The sequence below is a fragment of the Zonotrichia leucophrys genome, chromosome 12, assembly GCF_028769735.1.
Source record: "Zonotrichia leucophrys gambelii isolate GWCS_2022_RI chromosome 12, RI_Zleu_2.0, whole genome shotgun sequence".
NCBI classification, from domain to species: domain Eukaryota; kingdom Metazoa; phylum Chordata; class Aves; order Passeriformes; family Passerellidae; genus Zonotrichia; species Zonotrichia leucophrys.
The window spans coordinates 19,972,560-19,984,165 of NC_088182.1; the positions used below are offsets into that span (position 1 = coordinate 19,972,560).

At 46.6% G+C, this 11,606-nt stretch overlaps 1 long non-coding RNA gene across 1 annotated transcript; it reads left to right on the top strand.

The window, feature by feature from the left end:
• The first annotated feature begins 7,587 nt into the window (after positions 1-7,587).
• LOC135453335 (uncharacterized) lies at positions 7,588-10,043 on the top strand. The gene is made up of 3 exons (XR_010441844.1): positions 7,588-7,660; positions 7,746-7,804; positions 9,016-10,043. It is a non-coding gene; the product is annotated as an uncharacterized LOC135453335 (long non-coding RNA).
• The last annotated feature ends 1,563 nt before the right edge of the window (positions 10,044-11,606 follow it).

The window sequence follows — 11,606 nt, forward strand, 5'->3', positions numbered from 1 at the left end:
CTCCTCTCTATGGACACTTGCACAGAGGGCAAGACTGGGACAAAAACAAACCCAAGGAATTTCCCAAACCCCAGCAAACCCACCATGTGTTCTTCAGTCAGAAACTCCCAAAATGGCTGAGAGGTGAACACAGCAGTGCTAGGTTGACAGTTGGACTCGATGATCTTAAAGGATCTTTTCCTACCCTAATGAATCTGCGATTCTGTGGTTCTGAAGCCTCACACAGAGCCAGGGAGCAGTTTGCTTGGCAGCTGACTCCATCTGCTGCTCTTCTCCTGGGCGCCTGGGAGTTTCAGCTGGTGACAGATTGTCATCCGCTGACAAAGGAGAGCAGGGATGCTCACAGCCTTGCCATGCCACTTGGCTTCACAGCCACCCAAATCCCCTGTGAAGAACTCAACTTCCAGCCAAACAAAACCACAGTTCTGCTCATATCTGCACTGGAAGATCTGTAGGGCAAGAAGCCAAAGCTCCAAGGCTGGTAGGCAGCAGAACCCTGAGATATTTGGCTAAAGCCTGCAAAAGAGGCATGGAGGAAAACTTGCTGTAACTTTTCAACATTTCTACACAAAGAAGGGGCAGAAAAGGGAGCAGTTTCTAAAGCATTCTCCAAAACAAAGTGCAGGGGAAGGCAGATTATTTCTGTCTGTGTGAGTGATGGCAACCATTTAGTTTAATGCACAAACACAAGAAGAACAAACAACTATTTTAACCAGAACAATTTGCTTTTCCTCTCTCAATTTGACAATCCTCTCTTGCTCCTGTTCTATTTGCAGATGCACCTGGCTGTTACCCATAGATAGCACAGTGCCCTGAAAGCCCCTCAGACAGATTTGTTCTAACTTCCTTTGCAGAAGGACAGAATGAAAGAGCTCTATAATTTCTAGACAAGGAAAAATTAATTTGTTTGCAGAATGACTCTCTGGACATGCAGTAAGCTGAGGCAAGACCAGGAAATCCTGAGGCAGGATTTCGACTTGGGGCCGAACCTCTGCTGGAGAACTGCCAGATAAAGACTTTCTGGAAAGGGGAAAGGGATGGGGAAATATTAATTTAAAAACATAAGTCAAATCCAGGAAACCATAATTTATGGCTTAATGAAAAAAAAAAAAAGGCCTAATTTGCCACAGTGTTAAAATGGGGTGATGATACAGAACAGGCTGAGAGCTGCAAGTGGTTAAGGAAGGGATCAGGAGGTCCAGACAGAGCTGGGAGGAAACACTCCACAGTTATCTCCTCTGGAGGCAGCAAAACAGTGATAAATCTGTGTACAAACACATTTCCTGAGCGTGTTCATTAAAAATACAGTTTTTAGATCAATAAAATTCCCAGAGAGGTGTCCTGCTGGGGAGCACGGTGTGGCTGTGGCTGTGCCCAGGCAGCTCTGCAGTGAGGCTGGGAATGGCACAGGAGAGCAGGCAGGGCACTGGCACAGCTACCTCAGCCCTGAACAGCCAGGTGATAAATCATCCATGGCTTCAGGGCTGATGGACGCCTGCCAAACCCTCAAAAATGTCTGAAACTTGATAAGAAAGAAACAAACAAAGAAAAAGTCAATACTATTTAAGTGCTAGTTCTCTAACTTGGGCAACATTAATAAAAAAATTATCAGAGTGTTTTATACAATTTATGCCAGAATTCATTACTCCACACAACCTGAAAAAAAAAAGCACCAAATAAGACTGAAATTAAATCCCAAATTTGTGCATCCAGTTATTTTATTGAAGGCAAATGGTTTATATGTAGCAGCAGCCCTTGATGATTTTCCTGCTGCTATGACAAGGGAAAGGGGGCGCTTATTAGCTACCATTTTAACCCCACTGAGATCCTTTCCAAAAACTGCTTTTAAAACTGAAGTAAAGAAGAGCTCCTGAATTGGTTAAAGCATAAATAACTGGTTTTGCTGGGAAAACTATGAATTCTTTTTCTGCCAAAACTGAGGAGTTACGCTGCAGGGTATCTGACAAACCAATTCTGTGGGTCTGCTTCATGCTGTCCTGCTGGGGTGGCAGGGACACTGGTGGCCCTCCAGTCCTGCTGGGGTGGTTCTGCAGTGCACTGGGAGCCCCAGTGTGGCAGTGCTGGCCCTGCCTTTGGGCTGTGGGCAGGCCCTGCTCAGCCCCGTGTGGGCACATCCCAAAGCACTGCAGGGCCCCTCAGCCCCGAGGTTTCACTCTGTGCAGGGAAATCACAGGTATTCACTCTCAGAGCCCCTGCCCAGGCCCTGCCCAGTGCTCCCTCAGCTCAGGGCTGTCTCTGAGCTGTGCCAAGGGGAAGCATCACTCAGACAAGAACTGAAGGCCAGGCACTCCCTGCAGAGCACCCCTGCACATCCCTGAGGCTGCCAAGGAGCCATCCCTGGCTCTGCACACTGCTGATGCTCCTTGTGCCCGCCACTGCTTTGGGCAGCCAGGCCCAGGCAGGCCCAGCCCGTTCCAAAGGCAGCTCCTGCTGTGTACAGAAACATTTCCCCTCTTTCAGCTGTTTAAAGTCAGGCTTACAGCATTTCCTTCACGTGTTTGCCAGCACCACTCTTGAAGGATTTGGTGCACAGTTCCACACTTGGTTCACCCACCACAGTTCAGATGTCCTCCTGGGATGGCCAATCCCTCCTAAGGGAACCCACACAAGGGCAGCACAGAACGCACAGGAGGGCAGCAGAATCCACAGAAAGACAGTACAGAACCCACAGAAGGACAGCAGAACATGAAGTGACAGCAGCTTCTCCAATCCTTGCCCCAGGTACACACAGCATTACTCCTGCAGGATGTCCCAGCACAGCAAACTCACACATTTCAGTTTCCTGTGTGTGCTATTGTACAGTGGGAGCTCTGATCACATTCTACTGATACTTGGCTGAGATATCAGCTCCCAAAAAGCAGTGCTGTTGAGGAGGATTTACTGAACAGCAAGACCTCTGGTTCCAACAGAAGTACTCAACATTTGGTTTTGCACATTCTGGTATTAACTAAATAAAAACTGGCACAGCAGCCTTGGGCCAGCCTGAGCTCTGCTCTGCAGAACAAGGGGTTAATCTTTGGTGTGTGAAATACAGGTGCCTTCCATCAGAGCCAAGCACAGGATTTCCCCAGAGCCCTCCAGTGCAGGGCTGTGTCCCTCAGGCACCCAGGCTGGCACTGCCCGAGTGCCAAGCAGGGGACAGAGGCATTGTCACCTCCCACATGCCCTAACCCCCTTGTCTGGGGAAACTGCTGCATCTCCTCAAGGCAGTGATTTCCTCTGGCCCATGAAAGCAAAGAGAAAGTGAAGATGAAAAGCAGCGTTCAAAAGGTGGAAATCAGAACTGTAGCAGAGCAATTTTCTTTTGAAAACATGACAATTGCTCAAGGCACAGGAACAAAGTGGCAAATCCTATTCCCCAGTGTGGTGGGATCAGTAGCAAAGTCATGATGCATCTCTGCACCTCTGAAACAGCTGCCTGGCAAGTGGAGACAGCTCCTGCTCGCTCTGCACGGGCCCTGCTCAGGGGCTCCCAGCTCAGACCCTGCTCCCAGCTCTGCTCTGGGCACGGCTCAGGTCACAGAGAGACCTCCTGGAATGGAACCTCCTCACAGCTCCCCTGATTCCCAGCGCCAAACCACCTCCAGAGGCCCAGCCCTGGCTCACAGTGAGGATTTGTTCTCTCCCAGGAGATTTGGGTTTCTCTGCTTTCCCCACAGGCTGACCTGGTGACCACGCCTGAGCTCCGCTGCAGCCCCACAGCACCGTGACAACACATCTCTATTCCATTTAATACAATAAAAGAACAAATTTCCCAGATCTCCCTCAACATCCTCTTCCTTGGAAAAGCACAGTGCAGCAGCCAAGACACTGGAGCACGGGTCTGTTTAGCCTCAGGAAAGTGTACACAATACCTGCCTGCCTCCCAACTTGCTGCAGCTTGTGCTGCTTTCCTCTGTGGCCATGAAATAAAATTAAAGATCAATTTAACCGCCTGGAAGAAACAAACCTATAAATAAGTAGTCATAAAACCTAGAGGACAAGACAGGAAGAAACAAAATCTAACGAACAAGAATAGAGGCTGAAAATTCAATTCCAGAACTCGCTAAAGAAAAAATGCAGAATTGAACAGTTCTGGGAAAGAAAGGAATTCACCATTTTTCCTGGAAGCACTTGCCAGTGATACATATGCTCTCAACAAGGCAGATACGTGTATTTTAGGGTTTTTGCACTTTTGTGCAAACTGGGAGTTGCTGCCTTGAAGATTTTACAGTCTGAGGGTGTGATCCCACTGCTGCTGTAGGTGTAACAATTGAGAAACAAACAGCAAACATCTACATAAATAACCATTCTCTAGATGAGGATAGCACGGCCCAAGACGTTATAGCACAGCCTCAGAAATGATAACACCCGCTTGATAACACACACTCCATATTTGCAAAGATGTGCAACTCCTGGAAGAATTTCCAATCCAACCTTTTCTAATTCAGAGTGTGAAACCATCACAGAAAAAGTACAGAGGAACCAATTTGAAACTCAGCCATCTGGGGGAGAAGTGCTGGATGGGGTGTACCCAATTTTTGCATTGCATATCACAGAAAAGACACTTTGCCAGGCTAAAAGTTTCATCAAATCAGTGTCAAGGATCCTACTGACTGCTCTCCAAGCAAGATTCATCCTCACAAATGGGGCATAAGAACCTTGCCCAAAATCCAGATTATTAGTAAACACTGACAAGTAATAGAGTCCGAAAGGCCCAAGATTCATCTTCACAAATGGGGCATAAGAACCTTGCCCAAAATCCAGATTATTAATGAACACTGACAAGTAATAGAGTCAGAAGGGCCCCTCTTTGCTGCTGTAAGGAAAACAGGCTGTGGAACCCAAAGGCATCCACATGCACATCCTTCTTAAGGATGGTGATTACAGTCTTAGGACAGATTAAGCAATATATTCAAGGGGTGAGGAAGAGGGAAATCATAATATTACTCAATTCTTTCACAGGGCAATTTATTTTCTCTAGTTCTCAATGTTTATTTTAGAGATTTAATATGAGATATTTCAAACTGCAGTTCTGATGCTTCTGGTGCTTCACGGCTAACTTATTAACCTGTTGGAGAGGGAATGTTTTAGCCTGAAATGCAGCCCTGGAGTGTGTGATTCCTGCTTGGCCCGGTGCCTGTGCTCGGGTGAAGCCGAACGTGCACGCGCGGGGCTGGAGGTGTCTGCTGGGCTGGGTGGGGATTGCAGGGCTCATGTCCCAAGGGGTAAACAGCTGCTGCTGCTTTCACTGCCTGCTGAGTGAGTTTTCTTCACTGCTGATTTGCAACATGACAAAAAACAAAGAGTAACTCAGAAGAAGGAGTACCAAGACAAAAACAACTCTGTCTCTTTCCTTAGGGTAAGAAAATATCTTGACTGTTCACCAAACACTGAGGCTGCAGAGCAAGAGAGTTTTATGTGTTAGGTGCTTTACTGATTCAGAAGAGCCTTTTAATGTCACTTCCAAGTGACACTGGAATCTCTTCTGCCTGATATGCTGATGTTGATCTTCTTCTCAGCAAGAAAAGAAAAAGATTTTCACAAATAGATCAGAATTTTCTCTTAAGTGTTTCTCTTAATTGCTTTTAGGGAAAAAAAAAGATCAGGAAGTTTCCTTTGCCTAAAAGAGAATCCACAGACCTGAGCAGGTGGCACTGTGTGGTAGCAACAGGAAGAGACAATTTGATAGAGTTCTTTCAGTTTCACCTGGAAAAAAACCCATAAAATGTGGGATTCTTCCTCCAAGTTTGTTGAATTGTGAGTTTGCCTTTTATCATCCCAGGATGAGATCCTTCCACCTCACAGAAACCAGGGAATCAACACAAGGATTTTAAGTGCAATAAGGAATAACTGTTTGTGTGTGCCCCCTGTCCCATGCCTTACCAGGCCTGTGCTGTTGGCTACAAACAATCAGAAAGTTTTGAAGTATTAAGAGCCTGTTTTTCTTCATCAACCAAACATATTTATCTTCACACAGAATATTTCGTGAGGCTTGGTTTTTTGGGGTGGGGTTTGGGGTTTTTTCACTTGTTTTGGGGCTCTTTGCTGTGTTTCTTGCAGCTTTTTCCCCTTCACACTCCATCCCTCCCCGCCCCAGCCCTGCTGTTCCTCCTGCTGCCTCTCCAAGGAGTTGTGTCCCTGCCACTGGGCTGATCCAACTCTAATCCTTCCACCTGGGCACAAATGCAGCTTTACAAAGGCATCTGGAGACAGAAATTAAGCTACTTAGGACAGAAGAGTATTAAGTAATGAACTTCTTTTGGAATATTTATTCAGCTATCTATCTGCATTTATGAAAGCTGAGGTGAGACTGAGGAGGGGCAGAGGAACTTCAAAGCCCCAAGCCACAGGTCTCTCTTGGAGATTTTTGCAAAAAGCACCTGAGGAAATATGTCAAGTGGTGGGTGTTATGCAGTGATTTTTCATTAATTTTAATTACTGTCATTCTATAGGATAGTGAGCATCCTCAGACCTTCGCCTCCAAATTGCACTGGGATTGATGCCAAATTTCTGCTCCCTCTCTGGTTCCCTCCAGCAGTATTTAGTAATGGAATCGCTTAAACATGTTTAAATAAGAAAGGTAAATGCCAAACACTTCTGAATGAGGAGGAACATGTATCTTAAATAGCACATGAAGCCTTTATTCATAATTCTATAAACTGCAAACCTGGGCTATTTGGGATCAAATAGAAGGCTTGATCAGGCTTGACAAGACAGTAGATGGAACATCTCCATTTAAGGAAAAGCAAAACAAAACACAAAGTGACTCTTAGCTTTTCATAAGCATTAGGAGTGCACACTGGGGGAAGGGGAGGAAGAGACAAAAACACAGAATCAATTCCCTTGATGGGATCTTAGTGGTTCACTTTTAAAAGAAAAAACAAACCAAACTATTTTTAGCAATAGATTTGCAATACAGGTGCCATCACCACCACCACAGTTATCATCATTATCATCACCACCATCTCCTCCTGGCTCCCTGGAGCCATGGTGACTCCAGACCCCATTCTCCCCTCACACCCCCAGCAGCCACAGCAGAGCTGCTTTTCAAACCAGGGCAGTTTTGGTGCAGAGCCCATTTTCAGACAGGTTTTTCTGCCAGCCCAGAGCTCCCAACCTGCCCTGCCATGGCCACACACCAGCCATGGCCAGCACAGCTTGGCTGACCACCTCCTGCGAGGCAAGGACACAAAAGAGGGAAAGGGAAAACAGCAAATTACAAATTTCACCTTTGGAATGATCATTAATGGCTCAAGAGCAAGATCTCACTGGTTTGCGATGTAATTATTCCATTAAAGCCTGAATCCTAGCTGGAAGCTTAGAGGCAGCAGCAGCATCACTCCAAATTTTCTATTTTTGGGTAGCAGATGGTGGGGCAGAGATGGCAAATCCACATTAATCAGAAGTATCTCATGAAAGCTGTGCTGCATTTGCCAAACCAGAGTCTTTCTTTTCCACAAAGCCCTATTTGCAAGGATTCACTTGACTGAGACTTTCACACAGGTGTGCTGCATCCAGCATTGCAGATAAAAGGAATCCTTCCCCAAAAGCAGCTGTCAGACTGTGCTGCCCATGGCAGTTCCCCTCCAGAGACATTCTGTTTGTCCAGTGACAAACAGCCACTCATTTTCCTGAGCTTTCCACAGTTAACCAAGCAGTAACTCACCATTTCCCCCTGGTTTATATCCTTTCACACCCACAAATGGAGCTCACCCACCAGCTCAGTTTTTTCATGTTTGCAGGGCCAGCAGAAAGGGGAATACCTTCCACCCTGCCCACAAACAAATGCCAGCTTGGGGTGGTGAGTAAATACAGCCACCATTTCTTTCCAGAGGCACCCACACGATCCTCTCCCAGCCATTCCAGTGGAAATCCTCCCCTCCCTTGTCCCTGCCCCGGGCTTGCCTTGCCCCACCTTCCCCTGCTCTCCCATTCCATTCAAGTAAACCCAGCTGTGTGCCAGGCCCTGGGCTTGCACAACACCTTTTACTCTGTGTTTCCTACAAAAAGCCTCCTGCAGGGCTCCATCTGAAGAGGAGAGTTTGCTTGGGGTGTGTCTGGGGTGGGTCTCTTGGTGTGTGTTTGGGTTTCCCTGTGTTTGGGCTATGTGTGTGTCACATCCCTCCAGCTGCAGATTTCTCTCTGCATTGTCTCCAGCCCAAGGAAATCTGCCATTCTGCAGTTCACAGTGTCCTTGAGGTACCATTTTCCTGCAACTACCAGTGAAATTTTGGGAGCAAATGTGTGCTGGAGACTCTTTAAAGACATAAATTTAACAGAGACAAAACCAAGGCTGAGTTACAAGTTAGAGAATTACCCTTCAATGTTCAGAGTGAACATGTTAGGAGGGATTTTCTCGTTGTCTCTCCAGTTAGTTTTCCCCCTACAAAATATATCTAGTTATCTTGAAGCTATTTTAAATTCAGTTTAAACTCATTAACCAGCACTGCACAGAAGACTGAAGCATTTTAGGCACCAGAGAGAAGATACAAAATAGTGTGATCAAGAAGGGGAAATTCTTACAGGCACAGAACACAGGAGAATCCCAAAGATCGGGAGAGGTGTGTGAGAGGGGAGAGATAAACCAGCAGAGCCTGCACTAGCAAGGAGGAGATTGGGAGCTCCTGAGGGACACAGACAGGTGGGAGGTGTCCCTGCCCATGGCAGGGGGTTGGAACGAGGGAATCTTTGGGTCCCTTCCCACCCAAACCATTCTGGAATCCTATGAGAAGACAGCTTTGTGTTCTCTTTGGGTCACACTGGATAAAGCAGAGGTGAATTTCTGTGGGAGGGGATATTTCACTGTGCGAGCATTTCACAGGAGTAGATGGAGTCAGTGTAATACTCAAAATGCACCTGTGGGCCTGAAATGCCTCTGCACTCTCTGCCTTTTCAGAAGGACAGGCAGAAGCAGCAGGGAGAACATCACTGCCCTCCCCATCCCCGTGCTGCCTTCTCTCTTGTAGCAGATAAAGCATTAATGAGAATTCTCCATGTTCCCCTTACCAACAGCCTGAAACCTTGCACTGATGAGGAGCACTGAGCCCTTTTTATACCAGGACATGATGTTTGTTTACTTTTGCATGACACATTGGAGCCCAACCTTCAAGAAGTGCAATGGGGTCACTCCCTTACCGGAGCTCTCTGTGGCTGTTTGGCTCTGAGATTTGGGCATGTGAGGAGCCACATCTTTCAGCATCAGCAGATTTACAGAAGACATGCTCTGCTTTGAAACACGGGGAAATTGATCCTGCAGGGCTGTTTACTCCCGCAGCACACCTTGGAGTACTCCACAGCACCTGTGCCTTGCGTAATTGCTGCTTCTCCCTCAACCAAACATCAGCAAAATTTGTACTAGGCAAAGGTGTAATCACAGGGAGTGCTGCAGCCAATTTTCACAGCTCAGACATAAAAAAAAGAAAAAAGCTAATTAGGAACATCTATTCTGGACCTGCCTGCGCTCTTTGTTTATCACCTGCCCCCTGGAGCAGCACTGCTGGGGAGGGAGCTGGTTTGAGCATGTGTGATAACCTGGTACATGCACACACTGCCCTGAGTGACACTGCAGCCCATGAGACAACATTCAATGGAAATTCATCGAGTTCAAGTTCCCTGAGCTTTTAAAATTGTTTCTCTTACATGATTCATTGGCCTTATTTAATTTTCATGTTCACACATAGAATTAATGAGGATAATCCTCCACTCCCTGAGGTCTGCAAACAGATCCTTCCCACCCCTGTGGGCTGCAGCTCCTTTGGCCCAGGCAGCAGTCAGAGCTGACCCCCAGCAGTCCCTTTCATGGAGTGACACATTTTCATGCACAGGCAAGGTCTGGGCTGCCCCTGCTCTCTCATGCCCATCACCTCCCACCCTCCTCTGCAATCCCAGGCCATGGTTTGTTCTGGACTGATCCCCACATCATGAAATCTAGCAGAGCTCATCTAGGAATGCAAGGAAACTTCATCAAGAAATTAATTTTTCAGGAAGTGTGCAAACCTTGGAATTCTTCATTTAGCAGACTTCTTCCCCCTTGTTTTTTGACTCACGTTAACACCCTTGGCCTCACCTTGTCCACCTGCTCTTTTTAAAATAAACTGGGGTCAACTGCAACATGCAGCAGTGTTGTGGCTTCAAAAAAGGCCCCAATCTTCATCTGTGACAAGCTCGTGCTGCATTTTGTGCACAACTAAGAAAAAGGGTTTAGAAGAAAAAAACACATCAGAGCATTAATTTGGACCAATAACTCAAACCTATTTTGTGAAGAGTTTAGTAAATCTTTCCTTTCACCACTTCCTTCTATTCCTCATGAAACTATTCTTAAAAACACCAAACCAAAACAGCAACAAACCCCCAAAACTTGAAGATTAAGAACCAACAAGACTGCTCCCATCACCACACTGCTGGCTGGGTGCTCTGACCCAGTCCATCAGTCCCTGAGTTTGGGCTCAGCCCTGGCTTTGGGGGCATCCTCAGTGGCACTTTGAGGAGGGGCTGCCTCACTCCCAAAATAATGAGCCCTGGCTGAGGTCTGTACATCAAATAATGGTGGAGAGGAGGCAGCACTTGCCAGAATGCACATATGGGTGAATAAGGATGCTTAAGGGGATGCAGCAGTAAGAAGATACTTCTCATGTGACTGATCAGAGTGAAAACTATATTCCAGTTTATTACACTGCCTGCAGATATAAAATTCAGTGGTAATTGTTTGAACTAGATTCAGCAATACCTACCACGATCCTCTAATGAAAGAAACCTGTGTTGTCTTGCACTGTTGGATTAGGATTGTTGAGTACATTGTATTTTTAGAACAGCAATGAGGATCTTTTACACTGCTCATGAAACACACAGCACAGGTTTAACCAGGCAGAACAACTTGTCTGGCTGGAGCAGAATGGCAGCAAGGGAAAAGCTGGGACTGCTTTCTGCAGGGCACGAAAGAGAAGGCTGCAGCCTTAACAATGCTAAAATTCTACTCTGTTTTGTACTCTGATCAGGATTCTTTGGTGTTTGCAAAGTAAAAATGGTTCAGGTTTTGGAGTTTTGTAGGGGTTTTCCCTTCCCTTCCCTTCCCTTCCCTTCCCTTCCCTTCCCTTCCCTTCCCTTCCCTTCCCTTCCCTTCCCTTCCCTTCCCTTCCCTTCCCTTCCCTTCCCTTCCCTTCCCTTCCTTCCCTTCCCTTCCCTTCCCTTCCCTTCCCTTCCCTTCCCTTCCCTTCCCTTCCCTTCCCTTCCCTTCCCTTCCCGAAGGAAAACAAGAACATAAAGCAATGTAAAACACACTATTTTGCTCAATTTCCCACATAAAGAAGCAGGGCTTGGAGCACAGCTGGGGAAGCTGGAATGTCACCACAATCCAGTGCACAATCCTTGCATGCAAATCAGTTACAGAATCCGGAGATTTTAGTCCCAGCTCTGCAGGATTTGACACTGATTGTGTGAATGTCAAGAGGCATGGATGAACACTTGCATTTTCTATATGCAGGAGCTGGATTTGGTCTATTTGGGAAAACTTGATGTAAAGCAGTGTGAGTTGAAGGGTAATTTCTGACCTGCCAGCTCCCCTGTAAGGTTCTCACTGGGCTTTGCACTTTTCCCCAGTCCCATAG